Raw genomic sequence first — 23,817 nt, 5'->3', positions numbered from 1 at the left:
CTTTTTTTGTGGGGAGAAGGGGTAAGGATTTACACGAGATATCTACCCCTGTCCACCAAGAAACTAACTTAGCTTTGGTCAGTTTATAAAAATGAAGCAGAAAGTCATTTTTGAGCTAATTAATACTAGAACCTTTTTAGAGCGCTGTCTAGAATTCTATCTGCATCCTTAAAGCTAATAAACTCCAATCTTAGAAATGAAAAAAAAAAAACAGAAAATGAAGCAAACCAGCCATCAAGCTATAAAACTTGCTAATCAAAAACCTCATGCAGGGGCTGGAAACATGACTCAGTGCTTAAAGGCACTTGTTTGCAAAGACTGGCAGCCTGGATTCAATTCCCAAACCACTCACATTAGCCAGACACAGAAAGCAGTGCAAGCATCTGGTGTTCATTTGCACCAGTAAGAGGTCATGGTGTGCATATGTGTGCGTGCAAATAAATAAAAATTAGCAACAACAAAAACCCTCATGTAACCAGTGTACTGTGTTTTTATAATTCAGATAGGAAAATGTTTAGCTTCTGGAATCTCAAATAATAAAACAAACAACAAACCCATGCTGTCTGTCTCTTTCCAGCAGCGGTTGCTGGTCGACCGTGTGTGCCGGCTCTAACATGTCCGGCCTCGGCAGCAGAGGCCACTGTGCCTGACGCAGCCTTCCGTGTGCTTCTGTGTCAGCGCCGCATTCCTCAAGGCCCAGGTCAAGGGCCTCAGCCTCGTTGAGTCCACACCAACCCTCCTGCCTGTGATCTTTGCCTCACTGACCTCCCTACCTCACTCAGGAGGGGGAAACCTAGCACTTGCCTGAAGCATTTCCAGGGTGTTTCACCATCCCTCTCGCTGGATCCTGAAGTCCCTCTAGGGCCATATCTTTCATTACTCTGATTTGCTTCTAGAAGGACTGGCCTCTGTTACTTTGTCTCAGTGTGTTCTGGCCTGTGGAAGGATCTGCCACCTCTTTCCTCAGCCAGCCTTTGCAACTGTGTTCCCTGGAGCTGGGGAGCAACTGCGGTGCCTCCCCAGCTTTGGACAGGGCTTGGCTTCGGCCATCGCATGGCTGTAGTTTTTTGAGTTAACGTTTGAAACTGCCTCATCATCACGTGCATGATTGTGTGGTTCTCCCGTGTGACCTGCTAGGCCTCGGTTTCAGTTGCTCTAGAGAATTCCTGTTTTATCCATTTTTCCCCACAAGACATCAGAGTGCAATTCTGAGCTGCTACCCAGACTTGTGAGATAGGCCACCCAGATATTTTATGGAAAGATCTGTCTGTCATTTCTACACGATATGAAAATAATACAGGTATACAAATTTTTAGTGTTCAAACTGGGCAAAATCCTGGTGTCCATGACTTTAATATCATGAGTCATCTGCATTTTGTCTTTATATTGTGCATGTGTTTGTACACAGAATCTCATGAGTGAATGGGCGTATATTGGTATATGCATATATGTGTCTAGTGCATGTGTACATATAAACATACAATGTAGTATACTCTTCCTTTTTGAATCTTTACCAAGAAAGAAATAGTTGGTGATATAAGAATCTTTTGCATTAACCAGGAATGAGGCAGTGGAGCAAGTCCTTTGCCGTCTGCCAGGCCATAATGAAAGCCACTGATATTTCTGCTGCTCTGGGTCTATTCCCAGTGTCCGCATCTGGTGCAGCACTTGCATTGGTTTCAATAATTCTTGCTAGGAATGGTAAAGCTACATTTTTTTGGTACAAGCAGGGAGGACTTTTCCTCACCGTGCCCTCCTTTCTCATGTGGAAGGTTGCATGGCACTGACCCGTTCTGCAGCTCTGTGTGGCATGTGTGATGTATCAACAAGCTTTTCACACCAGCACTACAGAGCGTCCAGTGAGGCCAGTGATGTGTGTACCCAGACTCCTGCCGAGGGCCACCTGGGTTTTCTCCAGCTTTCTATGTAATAACAGATGCAGTGTCAGAGTAGGACTTCCATTTCAAAGTGTAATCACATGAGCAACCATTAGGGCAGCCAGAAGAGGACAGGACAAAGAGAAATGAAGACGGAAGGTCCCCTAGGAGACTGAAGAGAAGTAGTTTCTTTGGACAACAAGCTCTCTTAGGTCTCAGCCGCTAGCCATGAATGTGAGCGAATTTCCGAGACTGCCAGCCCCAGCCCTTTAGCTGATGCTGAGTGGAGTTTCATTGGGGTCCCTGCCAAAGCCACGTGTCTGGGGAGCCCTCGCAGTGTCATTGTTTGAGCCATGGTATTTTGGTTTATAATGTAAGAAGAAGCCACAGTCAACTGGAACAAATAACTGAGTTGATTCTGACTTTAAAGAATCCCCGTTCCATCTGCGTGAGTTCTTTTATCTGCTGGTCCGCAGGTCCCCAGTCCTTTGGCTAGTCACTGTTGAGGATATAGAAGCGTGCCCGGTACAAGATGATAAGTTCACTGCACAGAGGCTTGGTTGTGAGGCTATTTGAAGTTGAACCACCAGGCAGCAGGCACACTGCTAAGTGGCTCAGCTCTGCCCACCTCCACCACGGCAGCATCTTGTTTAGCTAAAAGGATCTGTTTCCTGTCAGCCAACAGCTACTCCATTTCCTACTGCATAAGTCAGCTTTTTATTGCTGTAACAAATGCCTGAGATATAATGAACTTAAGAAGAGGAAAGCCTTATTGTTGCCTCATGCTTTTGGAGTCTCCAGCCCATGAATAGCCAGAGCCTGATTTGTGACCTCTGGTGCATATGTGTGTAGGGGTCAGTGCAGCAGGACACGCTCCTTCGTGGTGTAGAAAACCTTTTACCTCGTGGCAGGGATATCAAAGAAATTACAAGCGAGAAGCTGAGCTCCCACAATCCCCGTCAAGGGCATGACCTAATGACTGAAAACTGAAACCTCTCTCTTTTCTTTCCCTCCCAGTAGTAAGAAGCTAGGGACCAAGCAATGGGCCTTTGGTGGTGGTGTGTATGTGGGGGGGCACATCCCACATTCCCACAGAAGCACCTGCTGCTCATACAGCATGAGCATTTCTATACTCTACTACTTTTGGAACATCCAAAATGGGGCTACATCAATAAGCAGTGGTTTTCTGATGTTTTTTCCAGCATTATGTTCCCATTCTGGGGGCAGCAGCTTTGAATTCTTTTTTTTAATTATTAAATGATTATATTTATTGAGGGAAGTACAGAGCCAAGGAAAGGCACCCCACGTGGTAAGAGATCCTACGTTGGAAGGCCTAATAAAAAAAGCAGGGGAAGTAAAGAGAGGAAAGAAAGTTCAAGGAGCTCCTGCCACGTGGGGCACTGGAGGGGATAAAGAGCCCATGTGGAGGATAAGGGCTAGGGGCCCCTCCCAGCTGAAAACAGTCCCAGTCGCCAAGTCTTTTAAACTGACAGTTGAAAAATCTTTGTCGTGAGATTGGGGAGATAGCTGTTAGGAAAGTGCTTGTGTTGGAAGCTTTGAGGACCTGAGTTTGATTGTTCAGAGCCCTGTAAAATAGCCAGGCATGGTGGTGTGCATTTGCAATCCCAGCATGGGGAGGCAGAGACAGGAAGATCCCTGGGGCTGTCTGGTCATCCAGTCTAAGCTAACTGGAGAGCCTGAGAAACCCTGTCTCAAAAAAAAAAAAAAAAAAAAAACTGGTGGATTGCATTCATGAGTAACAAACCCAAGGTGGTCCTCTGACCTTCACATGCAGATTACACATGTATATACAAATGCACATTAAAAAAGGAAGAAAGAAAACCTGTGTCCACTTTCCTGTGGCCTAGAGTTTCTGCAGAGTCAGATGATTAGATTTTGGGAGTTCCTTCTCCATATAAGGGCCCTAAATTTCTCAGACTCCTAGATTTGTTTGGTACATGGCTGGTTTGTTTTGGAGACAGGGACTCCTGTAAGGATGGAGGAGGGGACTCTGGAGGAGTTTGGAGTTGAAAGCGGCACCCCACAGCCATGACAAGTTTGTCTTCGATCAGGAAGAAAGTGATGGGAACATTGCACCATGGCCACCTCGGCAGGCAGGTGGCTTCACAGAAGGCTGAGTTCACACTGCCTGTGGAAGGAGCAGCCAATGCCCCATCTACGTGGCCAGTTCACACTGCCTATGGAAGGAGCAGCCAATGCCCCGTCTAGGTGGCCATTTTAGAAAAGTAGAAGCGTCAGTCACACCACACAAATACTTGGATCTGCGTGAAATCTTTTAGCAGCTTTAATTCTAGATCTGTAGTTGCCCACTCTGAACTGGGTAAATGTCTGTATAGTAAAATGTCAGTAATAAAAGGAGCAATCTATTCATACACATGGTAAAATACTGTGGTGTGAAAATCTCATGCTCAAAATATAACACACTTTTGTGTGATTTCTGGATAAATTCATGATACCATATACTTAAAAAAACCATTTTATTTATTATTTATTTACTTATTTAAGAGAGAGAAAGAAAAAGGGAGGTAGAAAGACAGGGAGGGAGGGAGGAAGAGAGAGAGAGAGAGAGAATGAGGCAGAATGAGAGAATGGGCACACTTGGGTTTCCAGTCACTTCAAATGAACTCCAGACACATTCACCACCTTGTGCATCTGGCTTACGTGGGTACTGGGGAGTCAAACCTGGGTCCTTAGGCTTTGCAGGCAAGCACCTTATCAGCTAAGCCATTTCTCCAGCCCATGATCCCATGTATTTAACATCCTGAAAAAGACAAGAATGGAAATAAAATGCAGGCCATTGGTTTCCTGGGGTAAATGTTGTAGGTGGGACACTCCAAAGGGGTAGATGGGGGACCTGGGAGGTAGATGGAACTATTTTGTATCCTGGCTATGGTGTAGATACAAATGCATATAGAATTAGAAATGTGCATTTTAAAGGGTGAACTTTACAGAGGGTGTCCACAAATTAGTAAGCAGAGGGATGTTGAAGTGTGGCTTCTTAATATTAGAATCATATCAAGAGTCACATCTATCAGAAAGGCCTTAGTCTCATATTGAACTTCACTCTTCCTCAACTCCCTTCTTCTTCCTCCTCTTCCTCCTCTTCCACTCTCCCTCCTAGGAGTGCCCTCCCTCCCTTTCCCTTACTTCTACTCATACATATTCTCATTTTCTCTAGGTGTGTCCTTCTCCATCTCCCTCACCCCCTTCCACACTAACCTACACAATTTCTTATCTTTTAAATGGGATTTGTGGGGTGTTCCCAAATCCCATATAATGCCAGCCTCAATTGCAGTGTTGGAGTTTTCACCTGCTGGGTGTAGTCCATCCATTCCTTAGCTGAGTTCTGACTCAAGCAACAGGGTTCTTATCATACTATTGGTTCAATACCCCATAAACCAGCGAAGCACTGAAGAAAGCTAAGTCTCCTGCAAGACAGAATGAGCCTGGAGAAGACAGGCACAGACTTTACACATGAACATGGCACTGGTGACAAAGAATTTTTTCCCATTCTGTTTTCTCATCTTGTAAACTTAGACAGGCCAAGACAGCTGGGCAGGGATTGCCTTCTGTACCATAGGGCCACCAGAGGTTTTTTTGGTCTTTATTATTTTTGACTTGTAAGAAGAGAATACTTAAAATGCTCATGATTGTATGTGTTTCCTTAACCTTTAACTATGAATGTCTTAGTAAACCAGAAGTCACAATTCCTAAGTGAAAAAGCATTCTGTGCCCACATTTAGCATATTTAGTCAGTTTCTTTTCCACATATATTCAGTGACAGCTGAAGAGTTTCTTTAGGATGACAGGCTGTCAGCACACTGACATCGATTGTTTTAGATGTGTATTTTTAGTGGCAATGGGTGATTTTTAAGTGAGCTTTTCTCAGAAATATAATAGGGAGAAAAATTGTTATTCCATATGTCAAGCTTACAGGATTTGTCTTCTTTTTTGGGTTATGGTCAACCTAATCAGTAATTACTAACAACTGTCTTGCAAAATAAGGAAAAGATATTTCAAGATTATTGAAAAAGGAAAAAAATATTCTTATATATAGAAGAGGGCTATTGACAAATAATAAATTTACTTCAAATTTCCTTTCTTCAAGTTATACAAAAATTAACTTAAATGGTCTTATTTTGGTTTTGTTCCTTTATTATGTTTTGTTAATAATTCTCTTAAAAAAGAGTTGATCAAAACTTGGCAGATGGAGAAGGCATTTCACACGTACTTGTGAGAGTCCAAATTAAACTCTAGAGTTCACAGGACAGTACTTCACAAACATATTTATTAAAAAAACAAAACTGTGAAGCCTAGTGGTGCTGGCACACGCCTTTGTAATCCCAACACTTAGGAGGCTGAGGCAGGAGGATCCTGAGTTGGAGGCCAGCCTGGGTTAGAGTATGACTCTAACACACACACACACACACACACACACACACACCTGTGATCTCTTTGTACAATCCTGGTTTCTTAAGAAAATCATTTTATCACTATTAGGAAAAGAGTTGTGTAGCTGAAACCTAGCTACTGCTGGAAGAACTAGACGCCACGCAGTGTGAGGGTGGTGGGGTCTGTGTCATCTAACCATGGAGACTATGTCTTTCATGTAGCAGCTCTGAGGATGAGTCTGTGAGGGAAGCAGGAGCCTTGTTAAATACCTGCTAGTGTGAGAAGCTCATTTACCACAGGATGAAAATAACTAAGGACTTGACCAGGAAGAGCTGTTTCCAGACGCATGAGCAGGTCTGGCCTCTTTAGGGTCTCTCTCATGCCTTCCTCATCGGCCCACAGGGGCGGATCTCATCTGCAGTGCCTCTGCTGCTTCCTTCTCCTTGCTCCTCTTCAGTTTCCAGCCCCCACCCCCAACATAGAGTCTTCCTCTAACCCAGGCTGACCTGGAATTCACTATGTAGTCTCAGGGTGGCCTTGAACTCATGGCGATCCTCTTACCTCTGCCTCCCGAGTGCTGGGATTGAAGGCATGCGCCGCCACGCCCAGTGGACAAATCTCTAGACACATGGAACTCCAGGAGAAATGTCACTATGAAATTGATAAAGATGGTACAGTTTACACGGAAGAGAATGCAGCTTTAAGTTTTCCCTGGCCAGTAACTAAAGATGCCAGAGATCTTGAGCTCTTCAATGCCAGAGGCATTCCACACAGGTCTTCGGGGCAGGTGGGCCTCAGATGGTTCCAGGTGGCTGAACAGATCCCTGAGGAGGTTGGGATTTCTGCAGTCATTTGGCCCAATTGTCCTAGCTGTCAAATGGGCCATCTTCCTCCTAAGTGGTAGGGGCATTAGTACCATACCAATGGCAGGAATCAGAAAGGCTTGGATTGATAATTTACAAACAACAGATAAAGGCTTAATCTAAGGAACACAAAAAAGTAAACCAGAGAATGAAGTTTCAGGAACAAGTACATCCCCAACTTCTCTTCAGGCCCCAAACTTCATCCTTTCGCAAGCTGTGCCACTTCCATCTCAGCCACTGTCAGAGTCCTGCCCTCGGGGCACAGCACGGCCTGGCTTGTGACGTAGAGTTCTTTTGGTAGATGGCGCTTTCATAACGGAGCAGTTGTAAATGCTTACTGTGAAAACTGTGTCCAATTGCTGCGCATTAAGGCAGCCCACACAGGGGGGGTTATTTTCAAGCCCATTTTCAGACAGAAGTGCGTGAGGGATGGGACCTTCCCAGTGCACAGTTCACACATTGGCCCATGCTCTGTTGAAATCTGTGTGCTCCACACCCTAATGAACTGACCTCTCAGGTAGTTGCAGCACTGAAAAGTTTCAGGGGAAGCCAGACTCCACCTTCATCCTCTTGAGGTCCCAGCCAGGCCTGAGAATTGTATTGACACTAGACACATGAACAGGAGAACAGCATACTGACTGGTCAGTACAAGTTCCACATGGTACGTGAACCAAAGAAGCAGTTATATTTGCATTCCTAGCCAGAGCATAGTGAGTCATGAAATGGGACAGGTAGGACTGGACAGATGGCTTAGCAGTTAAGGTGCTTGCCTGCGAAGCCTAAGGACCCAGGCTCGATTTCCCTAGATGCACAAGGTGGTGCATGCGTCTGGAGTTTGTTTGCAGTGGCTAGAAGCCCTAGCATGCCCATTCTCTTTCTAATCCAATTCCCCCCGCTCTCAAATAAATAAATACAGTATAAAACAAGATTATGAAATGGGGCAGGCAAAGGGGCTTGAGTAGAGAGGGCTCATTGTCATTCCCTAAGAAGTGTCTAGGCTTATAGGAATTCAACCAGGTTTGCTTGTAAAGATGTCCTTGTCGTGAGTTTTCCATCCTTCCTGCTAAAGATCTTGCTTCCATTCTCATATAGGGAGGACCTCTGTCATGTGAGAACGTAAGTCCTGCTTTAAGAGAACTGAGGAAGGTCAGAATGGTTTGTGCGCACCCACTGTTTTCTCATGTGCCTGCCACCAACACAGCAACTTGGCAGACCTGCATGGCCTTGACAGCTCATTGGTAACTCCTCTGTCACAGTCCCCTGTGGGCTCTCCCACAGTCCAGGAACCTGTGTGTATTCCCTCTCCATCACATGGTCATTTTAGAGGGTTAGTGTGGAGCCTGACAGAAATCCAACACTTGAAGATAATGTCACAAATCTGCCTCTTCAGAGGGCAGGCACTGCCTGGAGGGGGTCTTAGAGAGGGTACTCCTCACAGGCTTGCTTCTAGTCACCTCTGTATGCAGAAGAAATAGCTTCCAGCCCCCAAAGAGAAGCCAGTCTGTTTCTCATCCTCCTCCGCAAGCTGCCCTTGGGTTTGAGCGCCACAAAAACACATTCTGGGAGCAATTGGAGGCAGGTCAAGGGAAGAGAATGTGATTAGGCAACAAATTAACACTTTTCTCTTTTGACCTCATAGAACAAATCAGTGGCTCTTGAAACAAAACTCAGGTATTTCCAGTAGACCACAGGTGAGAGGAGAATGTGTCCCTTTTCCCACAGGAAGGTCAAAGGTGAAACATTTTCAGATAACTCAGCACATCTTGAAGTCACAATGGTGGCAACTGATATGTAATGGCCTTTTTAATGTACCAGTACTATTTCGAGTGTTGGACAAGTTTCAATGTGCATAAAACTGGTGCCAGGTCAAGGGAGGGATCTGCGGATCTTCCTTAAAAACACTCAGTTTCCTTACTGTGCATGTATCCTTCCACATCAAGAATGACTGAGGTCGAGATTTTCAAAGAAATGCTCCTTCCATTCAGCCACAGAACCTGAGCCTTAAGCTTGCCCCTCTTTCTAAGATCTCTTTACAGAACATCAGGCCGAGTAACATACATCCAAATTACAAACTGGAAGAGAAATCTTCTGGGTGATGCTGACAGCAGACTGGGTGCCCCAAATCCCAGGGGGTAAGGGCTTTCTAGGCCCTCATGATCCAGATTTGTGCTCCAACTTTTGGGATCACTGTAGAGCCCAGAGCACTGCTGTCTAAAGCTTCCTCCGCGTCTGGAAGGCTGTCCAGGCATGCCTTAGCGCAATAGCTTCCTGTTCTGACTGAATGAAACAATCCTGTTGTTTCCCAGCATTGAGCCAAGTTTGCTAAGGCTGCAGTATTGCCTCATAGCTCCATCAGCCAAACACAGAGCTCTTTTAACTTCAATCCACCTTCGTGTAGTGCACCTCACCGTGGGTGGTACGCACCTAGGGATGGCAGGAAGGTACGGAATGACCAGAGGATGTGCCTCTGGGTGTTCACCTTTCCCTTGCCAGAGCACCTGCTACTGCCACTAAGAGACTGAACAAGACGACTAAAGTGTGTGGATGATGAAGGGATGACTTGACACTTAAAATTTTAGAAATGCCATCTGCTTGGTAACTTGTATCAGTTAAAGACTTGATTATAGGAACAACAGAACTTAAATGTTAGGCCTTGTGGAAGAGACATCTATTATGGATAAAGATAAGCCTATGTGTGCCACCTTAGACCTTGTCTCTATAAGTATGCGTGGTGGATAATTTGGTGGGAGGAGTGATTAGGAGTCAGCATTAAGGGCTTCTTTTAGGGCACACTGACCTCTGAGACCAGAAGCTGTACTTCTCACCTGGCACTTTGGGGCAGGAAGGAGTGTAATGCTTTGAGACATGAGATTACAAATGCTTGCCAACTTTTAAAAATAAGTTGACTTCAGAACAATATCTGAATTGGATATTTAATTAGAAAGTATAACAATCCTAATGAGTTTCTTGCTTTTCCTACATAAAACACAGGGGATGACAAATGTTCTTTGTGCCTGAAAACCTTTTCTGAAATTGAAAGAAAGCATTAGCTTGGGTACCCTGGATTCTGCTGTCAGCATGCAAATGGATTCTGACTAATATGAAATGTAAGCCAGTGAGTGGGCTTGGGTACTGAGTATTATTAATTCAGCAATAGATAAACCTGAAAAAAAGCTCTGTCTACACAATTTCATCATGAAAGTAAACATCCCACCTCTCATGTCTTCTTGGGTTGTGAAAGAAGAATGATGAAGTCTATTTCACATTCAGTCCTTCTACCCCTTTAATAGCTACCATTTTATTAACAGTGTAAGCAGTTGCACCAATGTACTGTAAGCCATTACATTAAACAATGAAGTATATGTGCTGATTTTTTTTTTTTTTAATGAAACATAGCTTGTGTGCTTTGGAGAGACTCAAAGCTGAGTTTGGATAAAACAATTGCTACAAACCTTTAAAACTTGCACAAAGGATTTACACTCAGATTGCCTTGCAAGTTTTCTCTTAAAACAAACAAACAGAGTTATAGGCTAGAGGAATGGCTTAGCGGTTAAGGGCACTTGCCTGCAAAGCCTAAGGACCCACGTTCAATTCTTCAGATCCCATGTAAGCCAGCTGCACAAAGTGACACAAGTGCGCAAGGTCGCACATTTGCACGAGGTGGCGCATGTGTCTGGAGTTCGATTGCAGTGCCTGGAGGCCTGGAGGCCGTGGCGCACCAAGTATCTCTGCCTCTTGCTCTCTCTCACATTAAAAAAAAAAGAAATGAAAAGAAAAGCCAGTCTGTTGGGCTTGCCTCAAAAAAAATCATAAATAAATCAAAGTTGTGAGTAGGCATGTTGTGGCTGAAATAGCACTGCTGTGCTGTGGCACTGAGTGTGATGGGGAACGTGGCGGTTGCAGCTGTTGGCAACAGAATCAGGTTTTGATGAATGAATTTACAATTATTCATTCTAACCTACATATAATATTTATATATCAGATTTCACTGCGTTTTCAACTATAGACTTATTGCAGGTCTCAACTAAATCATTAGATGACAGGATTTTAACAGATTGGTAACATGAGCTTTGTGTAAATGTATTAAAGTTATATTCTCAGTATTAGGGGAACATTTAAACTTACAACACAATAATTTAGTTCATGGTGTCAGTTTATATATAAAACTGCATATGTATATTATTAAATTGCACATATGTAAAACATGATCTAGATATAAACTTATCTCCATTTAATAACTAGTCATCACACAGATGGCATGAGCCACTCTGCTCATGATTTGATCCACATCAGTATGTGGACCCCAAAGGCCACATCCTTCATTTCCATATCAGTATTTAAATTTTACTTCTCTCTCAAAAATGGACTTGAATGCTCTTTTATTTTTTTCCCTTCGAGGTAGGGTTTTGCTCTAGTCCAGGCTTACCTGGAATTCACTGTGTAGTCTTAGACCGGCCTTGAACTCACTCCTACCTCCGACTGTTATGCCCAGTTCTCGGCACCCCCAGTGATCACCAGGGAGAACCAAACACGTATGCAAAGGCAAGGAGCTTTATTTTGGGCTTAAGCTCGGACTCTTGACTTCACCAATGCAGTGGATCCGCACAAGAGCCCCGAGTAGCAGGAGGGCAGGGTTTCTATAGGGATTTGAGCAAAGAAGTAGGGGGCAGTTACATGATTGGTTGGTTTAAACAGTAACTGTACTTGTATTCTTTTTGATTAGCTGGGGCAGAGAGGAAGAAGGGTCATGGGCATGCCTGGACATGTGTACGGGCTGACTCAGGTCCTCTGCCTAAGCAGGAATTTGAAACTTAGGCCTAGCTGGGGCCGTGCCTTACTGAAGCCTGTCATGGTTTCCGGGCCTTTCAATGACACCTATATTGGAACTTATTCCCAATCTTCAGTTTGTTTGAGGCAGCATTCCGTTTGCTACCCCCTGTTAGACTGTCTGAGATGCTATGAAGACTTGCAGCAAGCACTGCTATTTGCATGTCTGAGGAGATAGCACATGGTCGTCCACCCCAGGATGAAGGCAGGTCTGTAGAGCTTGGGCACATCAGTAACAACACTGCTGGTGGAGGGACTCTGTCTGTACTGCAAGTCATGGACTTTGGCAAAGCCTGTTGTTCATACTTGTCAGTCTGTATAAAAATGCCCGTCTTATTTTCAGTCATTTTCTGGGGAGGAGTGAGGAGGCATGGAGATTTAATGATGTTAACATAAAGTGGATGCTTGGCTGGGAAAAAGTGTTACTAAATATCACAACTCATATTGGCAGTGTGAAGATAAAAATAAATGTGTCTACTTGAAAACCTAGAATGTATTTTTTCCTGAATGGTATTTTTAACTAGCAAACAAAATAATGGGTTCCATTATGATATTTTTACACGTGTACATCATGTACTTTGCTCATGTTCACCCCGTTACTCTCTCTTGTCCTCCTTCCCTCCCAGTGGTGCCCTTCCTCCACTCAAATAGTCTTCCCTCTACTTCCATGTCTTATATATTTTTTCTTCTCTTTATAGAGGCCAATATATGTATACACACACACAGCCTTAAATATTGACTCCTCATATGACATGTAATATTTGCGTTTCTGAATCTGGCTTATTTTGCTTAATGTGAAGATTGCCAGTTTCATCAGTTTTTTTTTTTTTTCTTTTCTGAAAAATGGCATGATTTTGTTTTCCTTTATTGCCAAATAAAACTCCCTTGTACATATGCACCATTTCTTATCCATTCATCTAATTATGGACAATAGCCAAGATGTGAGTGATGTATTAATAAATATGGATGTGGGCTACAGAAATGGCTCAGTAGTTCAAGGCCCTTGCTTGCAAAACCTGATGGCCCTGTGGTCAGTGCCTACGCACCCATGTAAAGCTGGACACAATGTGGCACACTCATACACACACACAAATAAATACAGAAAATAAAATATATTATAAACATAGTTGTGTGGGCATCTCTGTGCTTGCTGACTTAGAGTGTACAGACCATCACAAACATCCTTGTCAGCATTTGTTACCGTTTTTGTTTGTTTGTTTGTTTGTTTGTTTTTTTCCTTAATGACACTCTCCTTGGGGCAAGATGAAATCTCAACATAGGAAGTCTGTCCATTTTATTTTATTGTCTTACAGTTCTGGGGTCCAAGCCAGTCCTCATGCTGGACAAGTGCTTTTATTACTCATCTATGTCCCAAGACTGAAAAACAACTACAATATTTTGGAGCCATCCTGCTCTGATGAAAGATGGAGAAACTAATTTTAATGCTGGCATGCAACCTTCCATGTATTGTAATTTAATTTTATTTCAAATTAATCAATTCCATATAATAAGTTTTGTAGCTTTGTAGTTGTTTGTTGGAACAATTAAATGTAATTAATTGTTTCTACATTTCTAGCGTTGGTTGGTTTCTTCATTCATTATTAACTTATAGAAACTACCAAGAGCTTTTGTAAACACATTCTAAATCTAAAAATGTCTCTTAAGATAAACTTTTCCCCTTTTTCCTTTTAAGAAAGGGTTTCCATGAGCTGACATTCTGTTTACCTCATGGGGCTCCCTGGGGAGAGGCTCTGACCTAATGGGGTCTTGCTCTTCAACTGCCTGTCCTAGACTGGACTAGGGCCTCATTGAGTGACTTCTTGGCTTGGTTTGTACAAGAATGGATTCTTTGACCTTAAAAGCATATCCTCTGCACAGGAGGCTTCTAATGTTAAAAAAAAAAAAAAAAAAAGAGAGAGAACAAAGCTGAGTTTTAAATGTCTGTTTAGGAGAAAAACAAGCTATTAACATTGGACACTGCCAGCAGATTTTTAACACCATGCACTGTAAATTGTTGAAGTCTTAGAACCAGAGCCTAACAGGTAAGCAGTACACTGATGTCAGCTATCCAGTGGCTGGCTTCTGCTTCCTGGTGGTTAAATTTTAGTCTGTCCATTACGGATGCTCTGCTAAGGATTTTGTTAAAATATGTTCTCTTGGTGTCTCAAAAAAATAAGGTGGAGGAATACACATGACATCAACATCTGGTCTTCACACACACCTGCACACACACATGCACATATACACAAATACAAGTTATATATATGTTTATATACATGTATGTGTGTGTGTGTATATATATATATATATATATATGTATAGATAGATAGATATTTCTTTTTTTGTTAAATTTTTTAGTTCGTTTTTATTTATTTATTTGAGAGTGACACAGAGAGAAACAGGCAGAGAGAGAGAGAGAGAGAGAGAATGGGCGCGCCAGGGCTTCTAGCCACTGCAAACGAACTTCAGATGCATGTGCCCCCTTGTGCAAGATAGATATTTCTTAACCTCATTTCTTTACTGATTTTGTTTTAGCCTGTTCCAAGTGAAAATAGAATGAACTTTCTTTTTTCCTCTACCCCCTTGCTTAAGGGTCATGAGGTAAAATGCCATTTGTCTGGTCATAAAAGTTGTCTGTTATCTGTATAATTTACTCAAAAGGAGTGGTTTCCTTTAAAAAAATCTCATGTTTGAAATCTAAAGCTACATATATGCACACAGTCCCTGTGAATCCCAGCTGAAAACACACTGGCATTCAAGGAATGAAATACAGGCAGTGTTTATAAAATGACATGCTTACTTGTGACACTGGAAATAGTTACCATTTTGATGATTTTACAGATTGTTTACAATACTGGGTTTTTAAATTGTTATGCAGTATCATAGATTGATGGCCATTGTAGCTGTTGATTTAGTCTGTGCTGTTAATTGTAGTTGCTAATGTTGTGATAAAATGAAAGTTAATATAAACCTTAAAGACACAGGCATTGTACACTTGCTATAATACAAGATCTTTCCTCAAGAGAGTGCAGTACAAGAGTGAGAACCTGGTGATGGGAACCCCATTTTATTTGCAAGCTCTGGAGATGACTGTATCTCTCCAGTTTACAGAGCTGTTAGGGCAAGTCTTCTGCTTGAAGCAGCTCTCATGACTTACTGTGGAACGGAATAGCGTTGTGCAGGGCCGGTAGGGCAACACCAAAGACGCTACAGGAGAATGAGTGAGACAGGAGTGGGAGGGGCAGACACTGCAAGGGGAATATTGGAAATCTGCTTGAAGGAAAAGTGGTGCATGAGTTTTAGAGCTGTCACATTGATCAAATCATGGGGAACTTGGAGGACAGAGACAGTATTCTTTGGGACTCTGTGGTCATGGGTACATGACATCCCACTTCTGTCCAAACCCATGGTAGTTCCTAATATAGAGGGCACCAGTATAAACTATGGACTACACCAAATGATAGTGAGCTCATCAGTTGTAACAGTCACAGTTAGATCTCGTGCATAGAAATAGTGGGTAGAGCTAGGCATGGTGGCGCACGCCTTTAATCCCAGCACTCAGGAGGCAGAGGTAGGAGGATTGCTGTGAGTTCGAGGCCAGCCTGGGACTACACAGTGAATTCCAGCTCAGTCTGAGCTAGAGCAAAACCCTACCTCAAAACAAAAAAAAAAAAAAAGAAAAAGAAAAAAGAAAAAAGAAATAGTGGGTAGAGATCATGGGTAGACAAGGAGAAGCTTTTGAAGTGCTGGTCTCTGGCACTTTGAGTTTCTCCTGGTGATTGGTAGCAGGGAGCAGTAGCAATGGGCAAGTGGTCCAGGCAGCAGTGGGCACATGCTAGTGTACAGGCCTGCTGCGGGCCTCTAGTACTGGGGCCCTTGGCCCTATACATGCAGGCCTCAGGTGCAAGGGCCCCTTAGACTCTGACAGAGGCAGCGTTAGATCTGACGCCCTTGACTATGAAGACCTGATGGCTCTCTGCAGCTGTTCTGGTGAGCACAGCCCGCAGTTTCTCTGACTCACGGCCGCTAATCCACCTACAGCCTCAGCTCTGTACCCTGTAGCCCTCTCTCAGTGTTTCTCTCCTTTTACTGCCCTTATTATTCTTCCATGGCCATTCTTTTTTTAAAATTTAATTTCATTTTTTAGAAAACTTTTTAATTATTTTATTAACAACTTCCATGATTATAAATAATACCCCATGGTGATACCCTCCCTCCCCACACTTTTTTTTTGTTCATTTTTTGTTTATTTATTTGAGAGCAACAGACACAGAGAGAAAGACAGATAGAGGGAGAGAGAGAGAATGGGCATGCCAGGGCTTCCAGCCTGTGCAAACGAACTCCAGACGCGTGCGCCCCCTTGTGCATCTGGCTAACGTGGGACCTGGGGAACCGAGCCTCGAATTGGGTCCATAGGCTTCACAGGCGAGCGCTTAACCGCTAAGCCATCTCTCCAGCCCTCACCCCACTTTTGATGGACAACTTCTATAAGTACATACAATATACCATGACTATAGCCCCTCCCACCACCCTTATTTTCCTCCTCCCAAATCTACCCTCCACTGAATCTTTTCTACATTCCATTTAGTCTCCTATTTTGATATCATCATTTCCCCCCCCTCATATTATGCGGGTCTTGTGTAGGTAGTGTCTGCCACCATGAGGTCATGAGTATCAAGTCCACTTTGTGTTTGAAGACAGCATTGTAAGCAGTGGTCCCTGAGCCTTGGATGGTATGATAGAGATATCTCACATAGTCCTGAACACTCACTTCTTCTCAGCACTATGGAGAGTTTTGAGTTTCCCCAGTGATCACTGCCGTATGAAAAACCAAAAGTGAGAGTAACATTAATATATGAGCATAAACACAAGTGATTAGAGGGAAGTTTGGTGGACATAATATATCCATTTAGCCAGGCAACAGTAGTAGTTTCCCCACTAAGGCTTATGAACTCTAGGGCCAATGGTTTTCAACTAGGTTTTCAGTACCAGGCACTGATTCCCTCTCTTGTAGAAGGCCTCCAGTCCAATCAGGGAGCAGTTAGTTTACCCCTGTGATGGTTTAATTGTGAATTTTTGTCCCTCATAGCCTCAGGGACTTTTGATAAGGTTAAGCTTCCTGCTGGAGGAAGTGTCATTGAGGGTGGACCTTGTAGTCCAGCCCCAAGGTGAGTTCAGAGCCAGGTTGGAGCTCTGGCTCCTCGTGCTCACTGCCTGTTTGTTGTTTTTCTCTCACCTGTGGATGCTGAGGTGACCCAGCTTTTTCTGCCATGATGAAGCTTCCCTTGGAATCTGTTAGCCTGAAACAAACCCTCTCCACCTCTTTACAAGCTGTCTTTGGTGAGGTGTTTGTCCCACTAACAAGAAAGTAACTGCAACACCTCCATGTCAGACATGCCATCATTGCACCGGTTGGCACATTTGTCCTGGCTGGCCAACTGTAAGCCTTCCAGGGTCCACTACTGCTGAATTCCCTCCCCAAAGGCTGTCTGTGTGTTGCATAGATCTTTCCAGTCTCCTGACAGCAAGTCAACAGGGAGGAAGCTTCCAGCTCAGCTCCAGCTTGATCTCTCTGTGATCTACAGCCCAATCATATGGATTTCTTTTTTAATTTTTGTTTTTATTTACTTATTTGAGAGAGGGAAAGAGGCAGAGAGAGAGAGAGAGAGAATTTTCATGCCAGGGCTTGCAGCTACTGTAAACAAACTCCAGGTGTATGTGCCTCCTTGTGCATCTGGCTTACATGGGCCCTGGGGAATTGAACCGAGGTCCTTTGGCTTTGCAGGCAAGCACCTTAACCGCTAAGCCATCTCTTCAGCCCAGCATATGGATTTTTCAGCATTAATGTCTTACCATCTAGTTCTGGTGGACAACCAAGAGCCTTGGCAATGTCCTGTAATGGTTGGGAATATTAAGGCCAATAACTCACTGGAAGGTATCTCACCTCTGCCACTGAAATTTTTCTAATAACAATCTATGTCTTCTGGGCACAACATTACCCACCCCACAGGGTTCTTCTACCCAAACTCTTTCTTTTTATTTAGCACATATATATATTTTTTAGCTAGCAAAGAGGTAGGTTTCCATATGGCTTATGCATAACGTCATAAATTTTGATTAATCCTCCTCCCATCCCTCCTCTCATCCATTCTCTCCCCTGACCTCACCCTGGCCACTCTGTTTAGTTTTTCGGTGCTGTTTATTTTACTGTAGGTATATCTGATATTTATAAGAAAATGAAATCAATTACAAACACTTTAATCTTAGCTATCAAGCAGCCAGCTGCCTCGCTACTTTCACGGACTGGCCTGCCACGTGCTTGGCTGTCAGAGCCACACAATTTTGCTTGTGCAGTTCTGCTCTGGGCTACTTCTCCCTCCTGTTTCCAGCTCGCCCTGGACTACTGAGACTAGGCAGGAAACGACCACTTGAGGGAAGCCTTTATTGGGCCTAATGTTGCAATAATAGAGGAGACAGCATAGTAAACTGTCTCTCAGCAGCCACTAAACCCGAGCAGCCCACTTACAGAACCTGGGCAGGATGTTTGGGCTATCATAGTTTGACTTTTCTTATCATCTTTTCTTTTCTTTTCCTTCCCCTTCCTCTTCCACCTCCTCTTCTTCATCCTGTTCTTCCTCCTTCTTTTGGATCAATTGCTGCCAATTCATTGTGCCAAGCACTACCTTGCCATTTAGCATCAATCTCATTCACTGAGACTTGTTTGGATCATTCCCAGCCTTGCCCCTTAGGACCACTCACAGAAGTCCTTCTGCTAGACTTTCAGGGAAAGTGTTCCTCCTCTGACCCAAGTGGAAATGATTGCAGAGCCACTTAGAGTTCATCAAGGCTGTGATAGTCGAAAGTTTCAGACAGCTCTGATTAAGGCTGTCGCTTCAGGAGCTGGGGCAATCAGCTGCAGTCTTTGTGTATTGTCTCAAGGCATCCATGAAGTGTTCAAGACAGCTGGTTCTGGGATAAGGGTTATCTGGCTGCTTTTAGACTTGACAGTCCATTTACTCAAGGAAGCCAGGGCAGCAAGAGAGTGTCCAGCAGCTGCTAATTAGGGAGCCTAATTGCCCCATCTACAACTTCTTTGCTTATTTATAGAAAAACGAATATCAAAAAGAGTGTTTATACCAGGGACATAAAGAATTTGTCATTAACACCAATAGTGATTTTTAACAGTGCCTTTAACCTTATGTAACTGCCCCAGGGATGAGAGGGTCTTCCTCCTGTTCCAGGTAAACTAGTTAATTGCTTTAAAATTATTTTTCCTGCCTATTTTTTAACTTGCTGTTCTTCAGTTGTCCTTTAGTTTTCTAAACTGTAGGGATGACAGAAAGAATATCGCAAAGCAGCGTGACCTGAGGTCGCATGTCTCTCATCCACATGCGCATGCAGGGGAAGGAGTCAAGGATGAACTTCTCTTTTGTAGTCAGTAATCTGAAGTCCCCTTTGTCTGCTATAAGCTAGTCTCCTTCCTGAGGCTCTACAGAGACAGCGCCTGGTGCTTTCATGTGAGCCTGAATACACACTTAGAGGCACTTCCACTGGCTCCTTCCACTCACAAGTTGCCCCAGTTGAAGGGCAAGGAGAGCATTCCAAACCAAACATAAACTTTTTTAAATCAAAGTTCAAACAGGTTTCTTTGTTCCCAAAAGCCTTTTTCAATACCAAAACATCTATTTGAAGTATATTTCTACTTATTCTTTTAATCACTTAATCTCTCCTACCCTCTAATATCCATGATTTAATCTTTAGAAGTCTTCCTGGACATATAAGCAGATCACTTGAGAACCAGACTGAGAGTCCTGATTTTCAAAGGCAAGAGATTTTTCCAGATAATTTGAGATCTTGGGAACCCAAACCTCAGAAGGAAGTAGGGTGTCCTTCTTAAGAGATAGACATAGAACACATGTAGTGCTTTTTAGCATTTATCATATGATTGTATTTCACATGCTACTTTTAAAATTATCTGATTTTGACAGTGACTTGGATTACATGTGAGCCATTAGCTTCCATTATCAGACAGTGCAGTACTGCTTCTAGGAAATGAAGTGTCTTTTCTTCAAAATGTTTTCCTTTATATTTATGCTTCCCCCCCTTTTTTATTATTACAGACATACTTAGTATGGTTACATCATGTGTTGGTACCATCCTTTTCCTCATCCCTGTCCCCATTCTTCTGGGGTCCCTCTTCAGAAGGGTTGCTGGTATTCCCCATAGGGGTGTGGGTTATACATTGTGAGAGCAGCAGTCAGATATTGGGGGGGTGGGCAATGCCTCTGGATATGACATCCCAACCTGTGGCTCTTTTCAATCTTTGTGCCCCTCTTCCGCAAAATTCCCTGAGACTTGGTGGGTGCATTTTAAGTCTAATTTAGTGATGGACTCTTACAAACCCTCTCTGCTTTGGTATGTGTTGAGTATCTTCAGTGTCTGTCTCCTTCATCCTGGTGCTGATTGTCAGGCTCACCATGGAAGCAGCACTCTTGCTTGTCTCCCCACTTCCTCTGTGGTTTCACCTGGGCCTTGGCTGAAGTGTGAGGGGTGGTTTATTTCCTCAGATCTCACTACCTTCTGAAAAAGAAAAAACAGATTCTCCAATGGAGAGTGAAGTCAGTCTGGGTTAAATGGGATAAGCATTATTAATTTAGGGAGAATTTGATGGACATAGCCAAAGACTAGTGGGAGCTTGACATTGGAGACCATAATCTTTGTCTATAGGATTGTTATCTGGTTCCCAATTCTAGATATGGGTTCCTTTACACTGAGCAGATCACTTAGCCAATCAGAAAGCTATTGGTTACCCACCTAGGCTGTGTGCCACCATTGCACTGGTGTGCCCATCTTGTCAGGGTGCTTGCTTCTGAGTAGCTTAGCTCAGACCATTGTAGAAACATCCTCTTGTTGCTGTCCCTTGTGTTCACAGTATTTCCTCATAAACATCAGACTTGCTTGTACACTTATCCAGGTACTCACCACGCCCAGCTGCCGGTGAGCTTTACTATTACTTGAATGGAGGAGGAGTCCCCTTCTCCTCTAAAGGGCTTGCCCTGAAGTTCTGTCAGCTCTGAAAAGTGGGTTCTCCTCCTCTGCAGTTGATATACCATGTATGTTCTTCACAGCCTTGATGTTCTGATTCCCCACCAACATTTTCCTCCCCCTCTGCTCTGTTGTGGCCTTAAAAGCGAGGATGCTGTCTAAAATCTCCAGAGCCTGGGCCATAAGTGTGCCCATAACTATGCGTCCAGTAAATGATCAAACAGTAATCCAAAGGCCAGAGTCCTGAGCACCTGAGAGGATGTGCATGTGTGCTGAGGTATCCTTAGTGTCTTGTCACAAACCTTGTCACCAGTCAGCTTCCGGGGAGACAACTTCTGGCAATTTTAACCACTGGAATGCAATAAAAGAGAAAGTGGTTTCAGTTTTGTTTTTGTTTTCCTGTTAGGTTTTGAACGTCATATATGTAATGAACAGAGCAGCTTTCTTTCCCCTCCTGTACTCTGTGACCATTCAATACTGACTGCTGTGGGAAAAGTGCTTTTTTTCTAAATAAGGCTTCCTATTTCTGAACCTAATGTCATTGCCAGAGTTTAGACATATTTCTAATCTCATCTCTTATTAATTATACAGAAGATTTTTTAAAAGAATTTATATATTTATTTATTTATTAGAGGGGAGACTGTGAGAAAGAGAGAGAGGTAAGGAAGAAGACAATGGCTGTACCTGGACCTCTACCAACTGCCAATGAAGAACTCCAGATGCATGAGCTACAATGTGTGGCTGACTTACATGCGTACTGGGGAATTGAACCTGTGTCCTTAGACTTAGTAGGCAAGTGCCTTAACTGCTAAGCTATCCTTCTAGCCCCAAAGTTTATTTCAATGGATAGTGAGGGAAAGATGGCAGCTTACTGGAAGAGCGCTCTCTTGCACCCACCTGTTAAGCCTCAGACTAGGATTTCTCCTTGAGGATCCTTCCTTCAGGGCCTCAGCACTTCCCTGTCCTCAGGAGCACATCTGTCACATTCAGGATGGGAAATATTTAATATTTTTGAAACTAAGGTATATTGATTTATAGCATCAAATTACTGTTGATTGCAACCCCAATCTAAAACTCTCCTTGGGGACCAAGCATGTGTTTTTTTGTTGTGTTTTTAATTTTATGCCTGATACACTAATAATGGTAAAAATAAGTTGAATTCATCTTTCTCGGCTGTACAGTGCTATCTTTGACTCATGGACATATTTTTTTAGCTACAGCCGGATGCGACTATGTTTACAATATGAAATAAAGTTATAGAATGTTCAAGTACACAGATAGTGGTTCATTGGGAGCTGTGGGGTATTGAGGAAGAAAGAGGGAGTGGCAGGAGCAGCCAGTTTGACCTTCAGTTACAAGTTCTTGAATAGACCACTGATGTTTTTTTCTGGTCATAGTTACTGGTATGATGTTTAAAGTATATTGACATACAGCATCAAATCATTGAACTTATCCAATCTTTGTAAAGTAAATATTAAAAGAATAATGTTTACATTTTATTTTACCACTTTCTTCTCAGCTTTCCTGCAAATTTTGTCCAGGATGTTATGGTTAAAGATCTCAATGGACTTTTGCTATTTGCTCCTCTTAAAAGAAAAAAAAAAATATTGTTAGTGTAGTAAAAGATCTTGTCTTCTTAATTAAGAGGCAGCTATTCTCTTGCCTTTTCCCCCTTTTAATCATATAAACTATACTGAGTGGATGTAATAACATGACTTCAATTGATAATTAGCATGGGGAATGCTCTTGGCAGTGAAATACAGCAAAATCAGTGGCATAACTTTGGCAGTAGAAAAATGCTAAACATAATCCAAATGTCCTTGTAGAAATGAACAGTGCCAAGTAGTCATGACTTATACAATGTCTTTGGTAAAATATAATCAATTATACTACATTTTTCAAATCAAAGTAAAATATGTAGTTCACTTAAAAGTCATAGTACCTGAGGCATAGTATATATGTGTACATATATGGGCAAATACATTGTGTTATGAATATATTTACATATCATCACAAAAACCTCTTAAGTGTTTCTTCTTCTCAAAGCTGCCTTCATATCTCTAAATAATGTTTGTGATGATATGTTCAAATTAGATGTTGTCTTTTGACTTCCGATTTTAGTGGATGGAAATTTCCCTGTGAAGCACTACTGCCTTACCTCCGTGCATTTGCCCTTGTAATAGTGACACCACTGTTTTTTATTCACTCAGCTAATTGTTTAGCTCTTCTAAAATTATGGGGATAATATTGGTCATACAGCCCAGAGGTTTGGTTATTTTTCTTTCTTTATTCAATATCTGCTTTTCCTGCATTTTTCACTTTCTTTCTCTTTATCTCTTTGTGTGTGTGTTTTTGTTTGGTTTTTATGGTGCTAAGGATAGAACCCAAGGCCTCATTTACACTCAGCAAATGCTCTACCCTTCAGCTAAAACACCAGCCCTTAGGCTTTTGAAACAAGGTTTCAAACTTCCAATCCCCCTGCCCCAGCCTCCACTGGGGTGCCACCATACCCAGCTCCTATCATGAATAATTGCCTGTCTTTTTTGTCTCTGGTATGATCTGAATTCCATGTGTACTTAATACTACCCAGATGTGTCCTTACAGTAGGTGTTTCTTTGACTACCTGCACTGTGTCCTGTGTGCCCCACCCAGACTGCTTGTTCTGTAGGCATTTGCCTGAGGCTGGATTTTGCTTCTCTCTGATGCTTTTCAAAAGCATGGTGGATTCTGAATTCCTGTCTTCCTTCTGTTTTCTCAGTTGTGTTCATGAAGCATACACATAATAGGAGATT

General features: G+C 42.8%; 1 protein-coding gene across 6 annotated transcripts in view; it reads left to right on the top strand.

The window, feature by feature from the left end:
- Window positions 1-23,817, top strand: part of Atp8a2 (ATPase phospholipid transporting 8A2) — a 651,823-nt gene that overhangs the window by 445,327 nt on the left and 182,679 nt on the right. The gene's annotated exons all lie outside the window — the stretch shown is intronic.

Source organism: Jaculus jaculus, chromosome 7 (assembly GCF_020740685.1).
Source record: "Jaculus jaculus isolate mJacJac1 chromosome 7, mJacJac1.mat.Y.cur, whole genome shotgun sequence".
Lineage (NCBI taxonomy): Eukaryota > Metazoa > Chordata > Mammalia > Rodentia > Dipodidae > Jaculus > Jaculus jaculus.
This window is presented reverse-complemented; position numbering and strand designations above follow the sequence as displayed.